The following is a 20,821-nucleotide window of genomic DNA, read 5'->3' on the forward strand; positions in this document are numbered from 1 at the left end:
ACGTGCATGAGGAGCGAGTGGCTGAGCTCAGCAGGCCCATTCCTGGCTCCTCCCCGCTGCCCAGTCCACAGCCCTCCTTTCCCTTCAGTTTCACAGACAATCTGTCAGGTATCCTGTTGAATTTCTCTTCAAAATACCTCCAGATCGCACCCCTTTGCACCGGGTCCGTCGCTGCCCTCTTGTCTCAGACCCTATCCGTTTCACCGGGACTCTTACAAAGCTTCTTGACTGACACCAGCTTTTCTGTCCTTGTTGCTTTTTGACACAGTTAGATAGTGTCTCTCTTCTGTCAAAATGCTGAAAGCATCCCTTTGCCACTCAGAGCAAAACCAAATGCCTTACAGGGACCTCCAAGGTGCTCTAATATCTGGGGTCCTGAAATACCTCTGAACTCCTCTGCCATTCCTCTGCCTCTGGCTCATGCCACCTGAGCCACACTCACCTCCCTGCTGGCTCCAGGGTGGGTGGGCCAAGCTTGCTAATGCATCAGGATCTTTGCGTGTGTTTTCTTCTACCTAGAATGTCCTTCCCTCAGGATTCACACAACTAGCTCTTTCTCAACACCCAGGTCTTTGCTCAAACATTCCTTTCTCAACATCACCTCCCCAATCACTCTATATGTCTGCCAACTACTCACTCCTGAAAGACCCAGCTACAGTCTTCTGATAGTCTTGCCACTTCTCCCTCCCCGTCCCCGCTAGCATTTTCATCTTTCTAATATGCTACATAGTTTACAGATTTAGTTTGTATATCACCTCTCTTTTCAGTCAACAGCTGCTCCTTTCACCTCAGAAAGATTGATCTTTGGGGAAAATCTTGCTGAAATGAAAATAAGCCACCCTAAAATTATGAGAATTTGACTGCATGATTTATTTTTCTACAACTAGGAAAAGATTGTAGAAGAATTGCAATGCATGTTCAGAAGACTGAATTTTAACCAGATATAACCCAATCAAAACAACATGGAATTCTTAAACAACTTTTCACTTGAACATTTATTAAAGTTCTAGAGGCCCAAAGCAGGAAATTCATGCAAGGGGCTCTGCCCTCGCAGCCCAACTGCCTTGTGGCCCCGCCCCTGGTCATTCCAGGAGGTCATCTGGAAGGTTGTTCTGCTGTCTGGTCTAATTATCATATTAGCTCTTTATTATATAGGATTGAGAGCTTTCAATGTTTCTTAAAATAACACACTTTTAAATCAAATGAACACAACAATCCATGAAAAAAAAAAAGATGACTTCAATGAGTGAACTATTTGAAATATAAATGCAAAAAGGAGAGACAAAGAGAGACAGAGACAGAGGAGAGAGATCACATGTTAAGTGCATAAAAGCATTGTGAACCAGGAGGGAAAGACGATCACACTCTACTTACCAAGCCCTACATTATTGTCTTCTGCCAACTCGAACTGCGTACCGCCCCACTTGAATCTTGAAGATCCAGTAAGCGATCCCTGCACAGTAGCTGTGTACTGTGCAGCAGCGGGCTCCAGGGTGAAAAGTATACATCCTCTCAAAGGGAGTTTAAAAACATGTCGCATGTGATTCAGTTTTGTAAAAACAAAACAAATATGTAAATAAAAAATGCAAGAGCTATACTCTGAATCATGTATATATTCTTTATTAATGAAGCTCTTTTTTCATTGTTTGTTATCAACATTTACAAATTCTTCTATTAGAAGTATATCTTAGTCATACATTAAGAAAACAAAATGTTTAAAATAAGACAGAGTGTAAAAGATGTTGAGTGAAATGAATTAAAGGCTGATACTGTGCCATTAACTGGTTGCAAGGAAAATCTGGAGATGTGTGTGGACCTCATCACACCTCACCCTTGAATATTCATTTCAGATACAGGCTCTTCTTTCAGTGTCTCTCATCTTAGGGACTTAAAAATGATGTTATGGTAACCAAAAGTCTTATCTATGCATAATAGTGAACATATTTAACGCACTGAGACAAGAAAGATGAAACAGAGATAAAGATATTTTTAGCCAAAAAAGAAAACGCATAGGGAGCCTTATTTTTTTTTAAAGGACAGACTGACAGACTTCCCTTGGTTCTCTGTGGCCAAAATCCATGGGTGAAGTTTTAGGGAGACATCAGTATAGAACAAGTATATTCTTTCTAATAATTTGAACTATTTAATAATATCGTAGTCTGGCTCCAAACACAATGCACTTCTTGGCCCTCAATTCTCCAGGCTGAGAGAAGGTGGCCACACCGGTCAGATGCCATAGGAACAGTCACTGCTGCCTCCAAGGAATGGTCACACAGCTCCTCATGTCATTGCCAAATCTGAAGGTGGCCACTGGGTGTGTTGGTTCTGGGGGATCTTGGGAGGGGCTGTGGTGCAGACCATGATTAGGCACTTGTGTGTCCACCTGGAGGGAGCTACAAAGAAATCTGTGGTTGGTTGCCACTTGACTGGATTTTAAGACACTTGAGAGAACCAATGCTACTAAGCTAGGCTGGCTGCCACCAGTGCTTGGTTTGGAACCCTTAGCTGGGTACCACAATGTGAGCTGAGGTCAGCTGCCTCATGTGCTGGGCTTGGGCAGCTGAGTTGAAGCTACGTTCCAGGTCAACACTGGCTGCAGATTTTGCCATGCTGGGACCACCCGGTAAGAGTAACAGTGCAAGTTGAGACTAGTGGTGGTTAGGTCTCGGCTGCTTCCAGGGGTTCATGACACTGCTTGTTTGGGGTTTGTGGACCTTTAAGAGAATTGTAGGGAAGTCTGCAGTGCAAGCTGATAAAAGCCAGGCTCAGACAATCACCAGGGCCCTGTGAACAGTGTTAGACAGGTTAATGGAGAACTCAGATTTGACATCTGCCTTCACTTGCCACCTGGGTGGAGGGAGGTTCTCAAACAAACAATAGCACCTGCCAGCACTTCTATCCCAGAGAGCCTCCCTGACCTCTACCCCTTCAGCTCTTACCTGAATCCAGTCAATTCAGGTTTCTCCATATGTCCCTGGCACTCTGAGTCTTAAACCCCAGCCTGGAGGCCAGAGCAAGTGAGTCTGGGAAAGCGAGTTCATGCACAGCCTCTCAAGAGAAACCCTTCCTCTCACTTGTATACAAGCCCCCACTTGGGCTCAGAGCCAAATGCTATGGGGTTTCTTTGGTTTGACACTGGTGTTCCAGGCAGGGGAGCTGAGAGTGGGGTGGGAACCTCTTGCTCCTCAGGCAGTTACCTCTACAACTGAGATATCCCTTCTGATTTTCAATTGTCCCCCATGTATGTCGGACCTGCTCATTTTGCATCTCCATCCCTTCTACCAATCTTCACAGGGCTTCTCCTTTATAGCTTTAGTTATGGTTTCTGTTCAGATGGTCTTCAGGTTCTTTTCAATGATGGCTGTTCTATAATTTATTTGTAATTTTGACGTGGTTGTGGGAGGAAATCCTTAATAAAGGTAAATTTTTTAGAAAAGAGAAAAAAAAGAGAAATTAACAAAAATATAGTTGATTAAAATGTATTTAATATTTTCGTTCTATTTTTCCAGTGTCTAAAGGTAGAATGTTAGGTTATTTGTTTGAAATAATTCTTCCTTTTACCATAGAAAGTTGCAGCTATAAACTGTTCTCTAAGCACTAATTTATATTCATCTTATAAGTTTTAAGATATTTATCTTCAATTGCATAATCTCAAACTGTTATTTCCATTTTGGTTTCTTCTTTGAACCATTGGTTATATAGAATTGTTTCCTTTTCTTCTCAATTTTCACATATTTGTGAGTTTCCCAAATTTCTTGGTTCAAATAGTACAGTCTCTTACTGTTCCTACTGAATTTCCATAGACTTGCTTGACTACATATATTCTTCCTTTGCTGTGTATCCTAGGGGCCATATGCAGATATCTGCAACGGAGGCTTTTTCATTCTTTTCTGCAGTTTCTCTAGAAAGCAGGTGAGTGGAGCGCCTCAAGCTGTCATTCTGCAAGTGCATTGCTACGGCGCTTTTTGTGCCAAACTTTGCTCTCGGTATGTAATTACATTAAGCGAGCCACTCCTAGCTGCATAGAAATAGAGATTGAGAAGAGCAGTCTGATCCTAGAGGCCACCTTTTGAGGTGAGGGACCTGAGGGAAGGGGCTGGTGTGTAGCTTCTCTATAGACACAGCATTCATCTGCAGCGGGCCTGGAATTCCTGTCTCCAGAATTCCCCCATCTCTATCCATTAACCAGTGATTTCAAGTGTCCGCTGATTGACCAAATCTGGCTGCACCCACTTGTCCCCATGTTGTTCAATGCCATAACTACAGAATTGGGTCCTTGTGACCAATTCTATGGTCCACAGGGCTAAAAACATTTACTATCTTGCTCTTTACAGAAATAATTTACTCAGCTCTTCATTAAAGCAATCCCTGAATCTCATTTTTGTGGGTCTGTTCCCTGGTCCTATTCCTATTACCAATTTTTCTATCAAGTAAAGTTTAGGCAGGAGACAAATTATATTGGCTATCTTAACAGAGAGGAAAGAGTGAATATAAAGAACTATTAATGAACATAAACAATTAAAATACAAAGAGACATGGGGGAATTCTGGAGATAGGAATTCCAGGCCCGCTGCAGATGAATGCTGTGTCTATGGAGAAGCTACAGACCAGCCCCTTCCCTCAGGTTCCTCACCTCAAAAGGTGGCCTCTAGGGTCAGACTGAAATATCACTGAGGGAGTTGCCACCCTTAGGGCTGGCTGAGCAATATGGGTGAAGCTGAGATTATTTAGATGTAGAAGCCAGAGTTCAGCCAGCCCTGCCTTCGGCTGGGGTTGGAGTCTCTGAATGGAACCCTAGAATTGTCACCTCTGAGGAGGGGGTTCTCTGAGGGGACACAGTGAAATTAGTCCTGCATGTTGGAAAAACTGAAAATTCAATGCAATCATTGTTCCTGGTATGAGTTACAGCCAACAAAGTGGAGAAGCAAGGCTGATGTGGGCTTGCAGAAACAGGAAGTGGAGAGGACTGGCTGGCTGTCCCTGCTCCAGCCTCGTCAGCCCCCCACATTCCCTGCTGACAGAGCCAAACGCAGCAGCCGGCAAAGTGGAAATGCGGTTGTTAGTCTCAACTTCAGCACCACTCAGCAAAGTATAAAGATGCAGGTTTGAAGCTGACAGACAAGAGCTTAACCACTGGCACAGTGCTTTTCTATTGACTAAAGTGGAGGGTAAGCTTGAGGAGAGGTGCCAATGAAGGAAAAAAGAGCAACGTGAAGGAAAGCGTGTGCTGTGCAGAAGGAATTATGTATTTCAAAGCCATCATCATTGAAATGAAATAAAGACTCATATGGGATAAAAAGTGAGCACTGGGAGAATGCTGCCCAGAGTAACTCCTGCCCACAGGTACGGTCATCCCTGTGATTCCCACAGTTACTGCTGCAGCAGCTCCTGTCTCCCGTATCCTGGTCTGTTGCCCTGGTATTCATGGACTCAACCCTGGGCAGTCACACTTTCAAAATCATCCCATTCTCATTTTGTGTTCCTGTCAGGACAACTTATAGATTCCATGCTTGTCCCAGTCGCTGCACACAGGAAACAGTTATTCATAATACGGTAACATCATAACAAGAACTATATTGATGTTCACTCATCGTGTTTCAAGAAATCCTTGAATGATGCCAATTTTGACAGTTAAGGGGAAAAACAAGAATCATTGCTTGACTTTTTTCTGTCTTGAGAGATTCCTAAATGAGATGGTTGACTTAGTTTGTTAAATGTATATTAAAGAGACCAGTTTCCTTAGTACAGGGAACGATCTTGCTGCTCTGCTTTTTGTTTCAGAAAAGAGCAATCTCAACTCTCCGGCCAGCCAGGAGGGAGCCCCGTTTGAAGTATGTTATGTGGATGCTGTGAGGCATGCCCCGCAGCTATGGAGAAGCTCCTTTGACAATGAAGTGAGCCCACCATGAAAGGTAAGTGTGCTGTTTAAGAGCCACATGTGTGACCCTGTAGGGGGCTTGATTCTACAGTGTGGTGCCGTCATGGGTGTCTGCCCCTGCCTCTAGCTTGTTACTTTTAGGATTTCTGTGATTATTGGCAACTCATTTCTGGAAAAAAAAAAACTTGAACAAACCTTTAATTAAGAGAAAATAATATTTAATAAAGTGTCCAGGAAACATCATATGAAGCCAAATTTATTTGAGGACAACAACTTCCCTGTTTTTATAACTAGCACATATACATGGATGGAGAAGAAAGGCTTGGGGTGTGGGTACAGTCATCAGTTCTTATAGAACCCACTATCAACCACATAATCTGTGGCAGAAAGTGCCTCTCTGCTACCCACAGCCTCTCACTCGCTTACTTACAGACAAGCAGGCAAGACTCACTGACATGCCTGAGTACATTCAGATGTAAATGTGCTTATACATGTGAAAAGCTCTGTTCATTCATTCAGAAGAACTATATATCTCAGAGGGAAGGAGGAAGAGATTAACTAAAGAACTTGTATCCCTATATGCATTACCCATGGGCACAGACAATAGTACGGTAGGCCTCGGGGTGCAGGTGTGGGGTGGAGGTGGTCAATGGGGAAAAAGGGGGACATGGGTAATACTTTCAACAAAAAGGATACATTTTTTAAAAGATGCATTTATCTATCCATTCATTTATCTGCCCTCTATCTAATTGCTTCCAAACATATGCTAGACTTTATTCCAGATCTTGGTATTAGAGCATAAACATGCTCACTATATTCATTCTCTCAGGGAGCTTCATTCTAACCAGGCTCTGACTGGGGAGAAGTTAGCTTGGAATCACCTGCTTCTAGTCATTTATTCCAGCCCAGAAGGTGGACACTCCGGGAAACAGTAAGGATATTCCCCTATAGTGGGGCAGGCCTGCACCCCTGCCCAAATAATGTGAAGGCCAAGAGAAAGGTACACCTCAGCTGCCCAGAGCGTTCCACAGCAGCACTGGATTCCTCTGGCAGCCGAGTCGCCTGTGAAATATACAGCACTCAACTACCCAAGTGTGCGTAAACAAGACAGGGCAAACCTTGAGGACTGCACTTGGGAAAACAGATCCTGGGTTTGAAGACAATATTGTAATTACTATTATAGCCAAAGTCCTTCAGAGAAACAATGGGATAAAATATATATATATATATATATATATATATATATATATATAATAAATATATATATCATAAATATACATATATAAATATATAATAATAATATTATACATATATTTAATGTGTAATAATAATAAATATACATATATTTATGCATTATTATTATTATATAGTTATGAGAAGGAATTGAGTCATGATTATGGAGGCTGGCTGGTAAGTTTCCAGAGCTGCAGGGTGGGACAGCAAGCTGGGGTCCAGGGGAGCTGATGGCTCAGTTCCAGTCTGAAGGCGCAGCCTGAGCAGACCCAGGAAGAGTCAGGAAGAATTCTCTCACTCAGGAGGGGGTCACCCTTTTTCTTTATTCCACTTGACTAGATGCAGACCACCCACATTCTACTAATTTAAATGTTAATCTCATCTAAAAACAACCTCACATTCCAAATATTGTTTAACTAGATACCTGGGCACACCATAGTCTAGTCAAGTTAACACATAAAATTAACCATCACAGTAACTTAGATCTTATCTCTATACTAGAGGCCCAGTACACGGATCTGTGCACCCGTGAGGTCCCTCAGCCTGGCCTGCGGGGATTGGGCCAAAACTGGCTCAGTGACATCCCCCAAGGGGTCCCAGATTGTGAGAGGGCAAAGGCCAGGCCCAGGGACCCCACCAGTGCACAACTGGGGCTGGGGAGGGCTCCAGGGTGTGTCCAGCCCATCTCGCCCAGTCCCAATCGGCCTGATCAGTCAAATGGTGGAATGTGGGAGGGGAGGGGGCGAAGGACTGTGGGAGGCTGGCCTGCCATAGAAGGTTGGCTGTGGGAATGCACTAACCACCAGGGGGCAGCTCTTACATTGAGCATCTTCCCCCTGGTGGTCAGTTAGTGACTGGTTGTTCAGTCGTTCAGTCACTTAGGCTTTTATATATATAGATAGAATTTTTAAAAATCACTTGACACAGTAGATACTTATAGGGTACTTATTAAAAGCTCAATTTAATTATATAATGAATTATAGCCTATTGCTACCTTACAGTGCCTGTAACTTCAGAATAACTGCAACACCAGTAATTTTCTTAATATATGAGGGATACTAATGATTCACATTATTTTTTAAATTAAACTATTTTGAGATAATTATAGATTCACATACAATTATAATAAATAATGCAGGAAATAATTTCTTTATAATGGCTGAATTGTGACTCTCACTATTTAAATGTTTAAGTCCTAAAACCTAGTATCTCAGAATGTGTCTGTATTTAGAGAGAGGACCTTTAACCAGTTAATTAAAGTAAAATAAAGTAATTACAGTTGGTCCTCATCCAGTCTGACTGAGGTCGTATATGAAGAGGACACTAGAACGCAGACTCAGAGCAAAGAACAGGTGAAAACAAAGGGAAAAGCAAGCCATCTGCAAGCAAAGAAGAGAGGTTGCAGGTTAACCCAAACCTGCAGACACACCTGCAGACACCCTGAACTTGGACTTCTAGCCTACAGAAGTCAGGAAATAGCCCCAGCTGGTGTAGCTCAATGGATAGAGAATGGGCTTGCCGACTGAAGGGTCCTGGGTTTGATTCTGGTCAAGGGCACATGCCCATATTGCGGTCTTGATCCCCAGTAGGGGGTGTGCAGGAGGCAGCTGATCAATGATTCTCATCATTGATATTTCTCTATCTACCTCTATCATCTCTATCTCTATCTCTATCTCTCTCTCTATCTCTATCTCTATCTCTAGCTCTATCTCTATCTCTCTCTATCTCTATCTCTATCTCTATATCTCTATCTTTCCCTCTCCTTTCCTCTCTGAAATCAATAAAATATATTTTTTTAAAAAGTGTGAGGAAATAAATTTCACTCTATGGTATTTTGTTATTGCAGTTCTAGCAAACTAATACACCCAGTTTCCAACAGTGGTAACATCTTTCAAAACTAGAGTAAAATATCAAACAGAGATATTGCCATTGACATAGTCAAGACACAGAGCAGGTCCCCCATCACAAAGACTGCCCCTGTTGCTTTTTTGGCACCACATTGTCCTCCCACACTCTCCTCTGGTCCCTGAATGCTAGCAACCACGAATCTGTTCTTTATTTAGATTATTCTGTCATTCCAAGAATGTCATAAAAATGAATCATACACTATATATTCTTTTGAGATTATATAGATTTTTATTCTTACAATAATTATATGAAAATTTATTCAAGTACTTGGGTGCATCAGTAGTTTGTTACTGATTAGTATTCCATGGAATGGTTGATTCCAGGATATTGAACTAATCACCCATTGAGGAATATCTGTATTGTTTTCAGTTTTTGACAATTATGAGTAAATCTGCTATGCATAATTGTGTACATGTTTTTATGGAACATAAGTTTTCTTTTTTTAATATATTTTATTGATTTTTTACAGAGAGAGAGGGATAGGAATAGAGAGCTAGAAACATCGATGAGAGAGAAACATTGATCAGCTGCCTCCTGCACACCCCCCACTGGGTATGTGCCTGCAACCAAGGTACATGCCCTTGACTGGAATCGGACCTAGGACCCTTGAGTCTGAAGGCCGACGCTCTATCCACTGAGCCAAACCAGTTAGGGCTGGAACATAAGTTTTCATTTCTTAGAGATAAAGGCTCAAGTGTGCAATTGTTTGGTCATATTGTAGTTATATGTTTAGTTTTACAAGAAACTAGCAAACTATTTACCATTGTATAATCCTACCAATAATGTATTGAATGATGAGTTTTTCTTCATCCTTGCCAGCATTTGATGTTGCCGCTATTATTTTTAATTTTCTTCACAGTGATGTGTATACTGAAATTCATTGCTATTTGAATTTACATATTTTTATTATAGTGATGTTGCATATTTTTTAATGTGCTTATTTTACATTTGTATATCTTCTTTGGTAAAATGTCCATTCATTCATCTTTTCTGCCAATTTTCTAAGTGAATTGTTTCTTTCCATATTCTTTAGTTTAAAAATATTGTATAGTGTTGTTTTTATTTTTAGATTTTAATTTTTAAATTTCAGTTAATGTAAAACACTACATTCTTTTCAGGTGTACATCCTCATGATTAGCATTTATATAACTTATGAAGTTATCACACTGTTAAATCTAGTACCCATCTGATACCATGTATAGTTATTATAATACTATCGACTATATTCCCTATGCTGTACTTCACATCCCTATGACTTTTCTGTCACTGCGAATTTGTACTTCTATATCCCTTCACCATTTTTACCCATCCCCCTAAACCCTCTCCCATCTGGTAACTATCAAAATGTTCTCTATATCTATGAGTCTATTTCTGTTCTGTTTGTTTATTTATTTTATTTATCTTTAGATTCCACATATAAGGAAATCATATGGATTTGTCTTTCTCTGACTATTTTTTATTTAATTTTTAATTTATTTTAGAAAGAGAAAGAGGAAGGGAGAGAGACTCAGAGAGAAATGTCGACTTGCCATTTCTCTCATCCACATAGTCAATGGTTCACCCTTGTATGTGCCCTGACTATAGATCAAACCCACAACCATGGCATATTGGGATAATATTTCAACCATTTGAGCTACCTGGCTGGGACTCTGTCTGTCTTATTTTACTTAGCTTAATACCTTATAGGTACATCCATGTTCTTGCAGATGGCAAGATTTTATTCTTATTTATGGCTGAATCATATTCCATTGTATATAAAGGATGTCCCCAAAAATCTATACACACTTTGAATAATTATTAATTTCAATGGGTTAAATGTGAAAAGAAAGAAACATCAATTAACTATCAGCAGTTAAGTGTGCATACATTTTTTGGAACACTCTACATGTACAGCTTCTTCTTTATCCATTCATCAATTGATGGGCACTTAGGTTGCTTCCATATCTTGGCTATTGTAAATTATGTTGCAATTTAGAGTTTTGGATTTCTTCCAATAAATATCCAGAAGTGGAGTTAATGGGTCCCACTTTGTCACTTGTTATAACACTTGTTTTAAAGTCTATTTGTTTTAAAGTATAAATACCGCTATCCCAGATTTTTGTTTTGTTTGCATTTTCATGAAATATCTTTGTTCATCCCTTTACTTTCAGTCTCTGTATCTTTTGATCTGAAGTGAGTCTCTTATAGACAGTGTCTATAAGGGTCTTATTTTGGTATCTCTTTAGTCACCGTATGTCTTTTGATTGGAGCATTTATCCATTTGCATTTAAAGTATTTTTTGATAGATATGTATTTATTGCTATTTTATTATTCATTCTTGACCTTTTTCTTTCTGCTTCTTAAAAACAAACAAACAAAAAAAAAAACCTTTAACATTTCCTGTAATTCTGGTTTTGTGGTGATGAACTCTGTCAGCATTTTTTTTTTTTTTTTGGCTGGGAAGTTCTGTATCTGTCCTTTGGTTGCAAATGATAGCTTTTCTCAGTAAAGTAGTCCTTGTTTTTTAATCCCATTTAATATTTTGTGCCAATTCCTTCAGGCTTGCCAATTTTCTGTTGAGAAGTCAGTTGACTGTCAGTCCTATGGGAGCTCCCTTGTAGGCAAATAATTGCTTTGTTCTTATTGCATTTAAGATACTCTCTTTGTTTTTAACCTTTACTATTTTCATTAGGAGGTGTCTTGGTGTGGGCCTCTGAGGGTTCATATTGTTTGGAACACTCTATACTACTTGGACTTGAGTGTTTATTTTCTTCACAGGTTAGGGAAGTTTTCTGTCATTATTTTTTTTTAAAGATTTTCAATGTTTTGCTCTCTCTTCTCGCTCAGGCACCCCCATGAAACAAATTTTAGGGTTCTTGAAGATGTCCCAGAGACTCCTTTCATTATCCTCATTTATTATGCTTTTTTATTTTTGCTATTCTAATAATGGGTATTCTCTGCTTTATTATATTCCAAATCACTGATTTGATTTTCTGCTTCATTTACTCTAATGCTGATTCCCTGTGATTTATTCTTCATTTCAGTTAGTGTATTTTTCAATTCTGACTGGTTCTTGTTATGGTTTTCATGTATTTTTTATGCTGTTGAAGCTCTCACTAAGTTTATTGAGCATCCTTATAACCATTGTTTTGAACTCTGTGTCTGGTAGGTTGCTTGCCTTGATTTTATTAGTTATTTTTCTGAATATTTCTCCTGTTCTTTCATTTCGGACCTATTTCTTTGTTCCCTCATTTTGGCTGCTTCCCTGTGTTTGTTTCTGTGTATCAGATAGGACTGCTATGCCCCTCTGTGTTGGTAGAGTGGCCTTATCTAGTAGGTTTTCCGTATTGCCCAGTTGGTAAGCCTCCCTGGTCACCTGAACTGAGTGCTCCAAGTACATCCCTTGTGTGGGCTGTGTGCACTTCTATTGTGGTTGAGCAATGATTGCTGTTGGGATGTCACTGGGAGGGACTGACCCCCAGGCCAATTGGTAGTGAGGACTGATTGCAACTACAGCAGAGAAGCTGATGTGCAGGGATCAACCTCATGGAGCAGGCCCTGCTTTACTGGGGCTTTGGTTTTTCCCTTGAGTATATAACTTGTGGAGGTGGTTGGGTTGTAATGCAGTGTGGTCTGAAGCTGTTCACAGGGTACACTGTCTCTGGGGCCTCTGGGGAGGTGCAAGGTCAGCAGCAGCCTATAGCCAGCCCAGGACCACTGGCATGAGCTACAAAGTGAACTGTAGATGCTGCTAATTTTACTGGTCTTAGAGGAACCTGGGAGATGCCTAGCTGGGGACCGAGTCTGTCTGCCACTAATGCCAGGCCTGGGGTCGCTTATCAAGAGGTATGGGATGTGCAGAAGCCAGATGCTGCTTGTTACAGAGATTTTAGGAAAGTCTAAAACATCAGCCAGGAAAGAATCTTTGTATGGAAAAGCCACTGCAAATGGCTTGGATAGACCTGAAAATTGGGTGGGGCAGTGTCTCAAAGAATCACCAAGAGAGTGCCAAGCAGGCATATGGAGTCTAAGATATGATGCCCGCCTGCTGGTTCTGTAAGGGGATGGCTCAGCTAGGAAACAATGACATCTTTCAGCTCTTCTGTCTGAGAGAAAGCTGTCCTTCCAGCCCTCATTCACTTCAGTTTCTCTCCATATGTCCCTGACACCTTTTGAGCTCTTGCCCCAGCACTGGAGCTCAGAGCCAGTGAATCCAAGGTAGACCATGAGCAGGCCATTTAAGAGGAATGCCCTGGTCTCCAGCTTCCCTCAGTCTCATTCAGCTAAAATCCCTGTTGGTTTTTACATCCAGAAGGTATGGGGTCTTGTTTTCCTGGAACTAAAACCCTGGATTGGGGAGCCTGGTGTGGGACTGGAACTCTTCACTCCTCAGGAAGGATCTCTGCAGCCTAGATATCCATTCTGATTATTCTTTTTATTTTTTTATTTTAGAGAGACACACACAGAAAGAAACATTGATGTGAGAGAGAAACATGGATTAGCCACCTCTGCATGTGCCTCCATTGCCAATCAAACCCACAACCCAGGTATGTACCCTAGGAATTGAACCCACCACCTGGTGTATGGGATGACACTCTAACCAAGTGAGCCACACCAACCAAGGCATCTTTCCTGATTTTTAACCATGTGTGATTGTGGGACCAGCCCATTCAGTTTCTCTGCCCATCCATTCCATCTTTATGTGATCTCTATTTTATATTATTAGTTATAGGGCTTCTGTTCAGCTCAATTTCAGGCATTGTGAATGATGGTTGTTCTTTAATTTAGCTGTGGTTGTGGTAGATTTGAGTACTATGCACTCTTGCTGACATCTTGCCTAGAAGTGTTTTGAAAATTATTTACATACTAGAGGTCTGGTGCACAAAATTTGTGCACTTGGGGGGTTCCTCAGCCCAGCCTGTGCCCTCTCGCAGTCTTGGACCCCTTGGGGGATGACCACCTGCTGGCTTAGGCCTGTTCCCCAGATAATTGGGCTTAAGCAGGCAGTCAGACATCCTTCTGGCAGCCTGGGAGCCCTCGGGGGATGTCCACTTGCCATCGGAGAGGAGGCCTAAGCTGCAGTCAGACATCCTTAGCACCGCTGAGGAGGCAGGAGAGGCTCCCGCCACCACCGCTGTGCTGGCAGCCGTCAGTCTGGCTTGTGGCTGAGCATGGCTCCCCCTGTGGGAGTGCACTAACCACCAGGGGGAAGCTCCTGCATTGAGCGTCTGCCCCCTGGTGGTCAGTGTGTGTCATAGTGACCAGTCATTCCCAGTCATTCTGCTGTTAGGGTCATTTTGCATATTACCCTTTTATTATATAGGATAGAGGCCTGGTGCATGGGTGGGGGCCGGCTGGTTTGCCCTGAAGGGTGTCCCAGATCAGGGTGGGGGTCCCGCTTGGGTGCCTGGCCAACCTGGGTGAGGAGCTGATGGCTGTTTACAGGTTGGCCACAGCCCCCAGCCACCCAAGCTCCTAGTGGAGGCTGGCTGGAAGCAGGTATCTGGGATTTATTTGTCTTCTAAAATTGAAACTTTGTTGCCTTGAGTGGAGGCCATAGCCAGCCAAGGCAGGCAGGAAACTTGGCTTCCTCCATCACCAGGGCAACCAAGCCTCCTGCTTGCTCTAGTTCTGTGGCTGCCAGCCACCATCTTGGTTGGGTTAATTTGCATATAGTTGCTCTGATTGGCTGGTGGGCGTGGCTTGGGACGTAGTGGAGGTGCAGTCAATTTGCATGTTTCTCTTTTATTAGATTAGATTATGGACCCAAATCTTTAGTTAGGTATATGAGCTTCAAATATTTTATTTTATTTCATTCTGTAGCTTCTCTTATCCCTCCCTCAACATAATCTTTAACAGAGCAAATGTATTTAATTTTGATGAAGCAATTTAATATTTTGATTGATCAAATGTTAAATAATCAATGTTTACATTTAATGAAAAGGAAAATGAGGCTAGGGGGATGCTTCCAACCTACTTCAGTATCTGGTTAAAACTGTACTGTTACTTTCCCACTCTGACTGACTTGGGCAGATCTGTAGAGCCTAACCCCAGGGCCCCGCCACAGCTGACTTGGGCAGAGCTGCAGAGCATACCCACAAGGCCCTGCCAAGACTGACTTGGGAAGAGCTGTGGGGACCCTCAGGGGCCTGCCACAGGAGGAGATATATATAGGTCAGAGCCTCCCCATGAATTCAGTTCAGGCTTTGGATCCGGAATTCCCCTGGACTAGCAGATCTGTGAAATAAAGGTTAAACTTTCCTCCCTCGGTGTGCTGGCTGATTGTTCTCTTGTGCATTCTGCCACAACATTATGGATCATGCTCTTGATGTCAAGTTTAAGAAGACTTTGCCTGGACCTTGGTTTCTAAGATAATTTTCTAGTTTCTCTAAATATTTTATCATTTTGTCTTTATATTTAAATTTGAATTCCATTTTCAGTTAATGTGTGAGGTTGGTTTGAGGTTCTTTTGTAAATCTTCTCATGCATATCTAACTCCTCAGTAGGAAGAATCACTTTGCCAAGTGCTAAGGCCTGATTAATATCTGCAGGAATCAAGGCATTACTATGTTGGAAGGACAACAGACACGTAGATTAATGAAACAAAATCAATCACCCTCCATAAAATAGGTGACCCAGAAACAGATCCTCAGATATGCTCCAATTTCTTGTTGACAAAATGCAAAATCAGTTTACTGTAGGAGATCTTTTTCAACAAAAGGCACTAGGCACAGACTTGTTTTATAAACTCCATTAATGTAAACACATACAATCAAATATGGGTAGTAAAATAATTTTTTTAAATCCAACAGATAAATGTCCATGTGTTGCTGATTGTTTTCTACAACATAGAAGAAATTTTATTTTTCAATGGCTATTCTGACATGTTATACATTTACTAATCATAACAGGCTAAGAGAGTGTCAGGCAACCTCAAAGAAAAATCAGTGGGTTTTAATTTATCCACTTTTTAGAAAGAACCACATCCACAACGCTGCTACATGGATTGGATTTTCATTCTCTCTCTCTCTCTCTCTCTCTCTCTCTCTCTCTCTCTCTCACACACACACACACTTTATGACAAGCATTTTTATTTTAGAACAATTTCAAACTTACATAAAAATGACAAAAATGTACTAAGAATATCTTTATGCCCTTCACCCAGAATCAGCGATTGTGGACATTTTGCAACATTTGACTTATTATTCTCTTTCTGAATTATTAGAGACCAAGCAGCAGTCATCGAAGCCCTTCCCAGAAAGTATTTCAGTGCAACTTCCCAGATTATCCCCAAACAGGAAATTTAATATTGATATAATTCTGCTGCCTAAAGTACAGATTTTATTCAAATTTTGCTAATTGTCTTAATTATGTCTTTTTAAAAAATATGTTTTATTTATTTTTAGAGAGGAAGGGAGAGTGAGATAAAGAAAGATCAATGTTAGAGCAAAACATTGATCAGCTGCCTCCGGTACACACGCTACTTGGGATCAAGTTCGCAATCTGTGTATGTGCCCTGACCAGGAGCCACCTTTTTGTGCACAACATGATACCCAACCAACTGAGCCACACTGGCCAGTGCTTCATAATGTCTTTACACCATTTTGCATTTCTTTTCCAGGATCCAATCTAGAATCATACTTTACATTTAGATTTGGCATCTTTTTATTGATATGTAATTGACATACCATGATATTCATCCTTTAAAGTGTATGACTTTAAGTATATTCACAATGTTGTGTAACTATCAGCAATAATACATACGATGTTTTCATCACTCCAAAAGAGAAATCCCATATTCACCAGCAATTATTGCACATTCTTCTCTCCCCAGCCCTGCCAAGTACTAGTCTGATTTTAGTCTCTTAGATCTGCCTATTCTGGACAACGCATATAAATAAAATGATACCATATGCATCCTTTTGTATCTGGGCTTCTTTCACTTAGCATGTTTAAAAATTGATATATAGTATGCCACCTATCAATATTTTATATTTTAATAGCTGAATAGTGTTGCATTACATAGATACCACATTTGTTTATCTATTTTATACTTGAACATTTGAGTCGATTCTATTTTGGGGCTATAATGAATGATGCTTCTAAGAACATTTATATACACATTTTTGTATGAACATTTTCACTTCTCATTGATAGAATAGAATTGAGGAATCAAATTGTTGGGTTATATGATAAATTTATATTTAAGTTTTTGAGGAATTGCCAAATTGTTTTAGGAAGAAGTTGCACCATTTTACATTTTAACAAATAGATAAGAGTTCCAATTTCTCTATACACTTGTCTACAATTACTATTACTATCTGACTTACTGATCGTAGCAGCCTTGATGGGTGTGAAGTGCTATCTCATGGTGTTGATTAGCATTTATGTTTGCATGCATTTTTTGGTCATTTGTATATCTTCTTTGGAGAAATGTCTATTCAGGTTCTTTGCCAAATTTTTAATGGGTTGTTCATTCCTATGTTGTTGAGTTGTAAGAGTTTGGATTCTACATTCATCACATACATAAATTGCAAATATTTCACTCTTTCAGTGAGTTATTTTTAACTTTTTTGATATTTTCCTTTGATGCTTAGGCTTTAGGAATTATAAGAGACAATTACTAATTTAAGGTCACAAATATTTTTCATTTTTTTTTGTTTTATAATTTTAGCTCTTAAGGTTTTCATGAGGATACCAGTTGTCCCAGCATAATTTATTTAAAAGAGTATTGTTGGGAAGTCAAGATGGAGGCTGGCAAGATGGCAGTGGGGGAGAGAGTGTGAGTGAGTGAGTGAGCTAAAGGGGAGTGCGTGGATATGTGTGGAGAGTGTGTGTGTGTGTGTGTGTGTGTGTGAATGAGGGACAGTTAGATCCTGCAGGATTTTGGGGGGCTGACAGAGAGGGCTCTCTTAGATAGGGATCCCCTGTTACCACTGCAACCACTCTGGGTGACTGGCACTGGCACAGAAACCATGCCATCTTGAAGGGGAGACCTGCTGTGACTAGGAGCTCAGCCTCACCACCACCCAGATTGTCCTCAGACACCATTCGGGACCTAACTGCCACTCCAGCCAAAGATCTGCCACAGTAGCTGCAGACCCACAGACACTGGTACTCCAGCCTCCTGGCCACAGGCTCCTGAGAGTTCCAGAGCACACTCCCTTCCCCTGATGGCCTGCTACTTTAGCCCTGGGTCCTGTGAATCCCACCACCTGGACTCTCCCGTGACTCTAGGAGTGTGTGAGGTCCTGCTGACTCACTGCTGTGGCACAGTCTTTGTGCATCCCTATGCCTGGGCTCTCCAGTGATTCTTGAGGTACACAACCCTCCCACCAAGCCCTCTGTTTCAGTCACAGGCCCTGCTCAACTCCACACATGGACCCATCGGTGATAGCAAAAATGGTGAAACAACGAAATAACCCCCCAAGGGAAGAAAAGGAGAAAGCACCAGCAAAGGAACTAAATGAAATGGAGGCATGCGATATGTTAGAAAAAGAATTCAGAGTAATGGGCATATAGTTGATAAATCAGATGGATGAGACAATCCATCAACAACTTATGTAAAAAACAAGATGAAATCAAGAATATTATAGCTATAATAAAAAACACGATGGAAGGTTTCAACAATAGACTAGAAAAAGTGGAGGACCAAATTAGTGAGTTAGAAGATAGGGCAGAAAAACACACTGAATCTGAACAACAAATGGAGGAAAAAATTAGAAAGCAGGAGGTGAGCCTAAGGGATTTTGGGGAGAGCTTAAACAGGAATTTTTAGGCGTGAGAAAAAAAGGTTTTAGGAAATTTTAGAAATTAAGTGGACCATGGAAGAAGCATAGGGCTGCAGAGCAGCAGAAGATATATCTCCATAGAACAGGGAAGCTGAAAAGCTGCAACAGGTACATTTCCATAGAATGAGGCAACTGGATCAGAAAAAGGTCTATATTTACAAAATAAAGGGAAGGAAGCTCTCCATCCAGAAGGAGAAGAAGAAACCCCAAAAGGGAATAGAAAAACAATAAGGATGGAGGGGAAGAAAACCTCATGTGACCCATGTGAGGTTTGACCTTTTAGCCTAGGAGTTAATATAATTACCAGTCTAAGGGAATAGTGACCAATCAGAGGGCATATCAAGGCACAAAGATCCGCAACTTTTATAAGCTGTAGAGAAAAGGAACTCAGTGGGATTCTTCCCTTTCCTGATGTGGGAGTTTGTGCTGTGAAATTCCTTCCTCTTCCCCACGTGGGAGTCTGTACTTTTTTTCAGTAAATTTCCATCTTTGTTACACCACCTTGGATACCGTCTGTGGATTCATTCTTCCATTCCCATGGACAAAGAACCTGGAAAACAGACGACCCAGGGGAACACTGCATGTTCCAGTCCAAACATTCCTCTTCATAATAAAGTAACATACATATAATAGGGGTACCAGAAGGACAAGAAGAGGATCAAGAATTAGAAAATTGAAGGGGAAATCAGGAGTTTCACAGACAAAAAAGGGCTAAAGGAATTTATCACTATGAAGCCAGCAATGCAAGAAATGTTAAAGGGACTGTTCTAAAAAGAAGAAATAGGAAAGGAAGAAGGAACACAGGCACAAAGAATAAAAATGGCCACAAACAAGTACCTATCAATAATAACCATAAATGTAAATGGATAAAATGCTCCAATCAAAAGACATCTTGTGGCTGAATGGGTGAGAAAAGAAGACCCATACATATGCTGTCTAGAAGAGACCCACTTCAGAACAAGGGACTCACACAGACTAAAAGTGAAGGGATTCAATCGCTTCTCGGCCTTTTGGCTAAGATCAAGTGTAGTATCTGTTCTTATCAGTTTAAAAGTGAAGGGATTGCCAAACTGGTTTGGCTCAAAGGATAGAGCATCGGCCTGTGGACTGAAGGATCCCAGGTTCGATTCTGGTCAAGGGCTAAATAACATGTTATTAAGAACTAGAGGTCCGATGCACAAAATTCATGCATGGGTAGGGTCTCTAGGCCTGGCAGGTGATCAGGGCCAATCTGTGGGAAGACCGGTGGGTTGATCTGAGGCTCCCACTGGCACCTTCCATGGCTGGCCTGGGGCCTGTGGGCTGGGGGCATCTCCTGCGTTGAACGTCTTACCCCTGGTGGTCAGTGAACGTCATAGCAACCAGTTGTTCTAATGGTCATTCTGCCATTAGGTCGGTTTGCATATTAGGATTTTATTAGATAGGATGATTGAGTTACCAAAGAGATCAAAGAAGAAATAAAAAAACATCCTGGAAACAAATGACAATGAAAACACAACAAAACAAAAATCTATGGGACACAGTGAAAGCAATCCTGAGAAGGAAGTTCATAGCATTACAAGCATACCTCAAAAAACAAGAAAAACTGGTGATAAATTATCTAACTGTACAAATTAAAGATTTAGAAAGAGAGCAACAAGAAAAGCCCAGAGTGAGCAGAATGGAAGAAATAATAAATATTAGAGTGGAAATAAACGACACAGTGTCAAAAAACAAACAAACAAAAGATCAATAAAACCAAGGGCTGGTTCTTTAAAAGGATAAATAATATTGATGAACATCTAGCCACGCTCACCAAGAACCAAAAGGAGAGGACCCAAATAAGCAAAATCAGAAATGAAAGAGCCAAAATAACAAACAACCCCACAGAAATACAAAGAATTAAAAATAAAATTATGAGCAACTCTATTCCAAAAAACTGGTCAACCTAGAAGAAATGGACATATTCCTAGAGAAATATAACTTTCCAAAACTCACTCAGGAAAAATAAAAATATGTGAATAGGCCAATAACCATGGAGCAAATTGAAGCA

At 40.9% G+C, this 20,821-nt stretch overlaps 1 pseudogene; it reads left to right on the forward strand.

Moving 5' to 3' along the window:
* Positions 1-19,783: 19,783 nt before the first annotated feature.
* On the forward strand, positions 19,784-19,910 carry LOC132239007 (U2 spliceosomal RNA; annotated as a pseudogene).
* Positions 19,911-20,821: the final 911 nt, after the last annotated feature.

Source organism: Myotis daubentonii, chromosome 7, assembly GCF_963259705.1.
Source record: "Myotis daubentonii chromosome 7, mMyoDau2.1, whole genome shotgun sequence".
NCBI lineage: Eukaryota > Metazoa > Chordata > Mammalia > Chiroptera > Vespertilionidae > Myotis > Myotis daubentonii.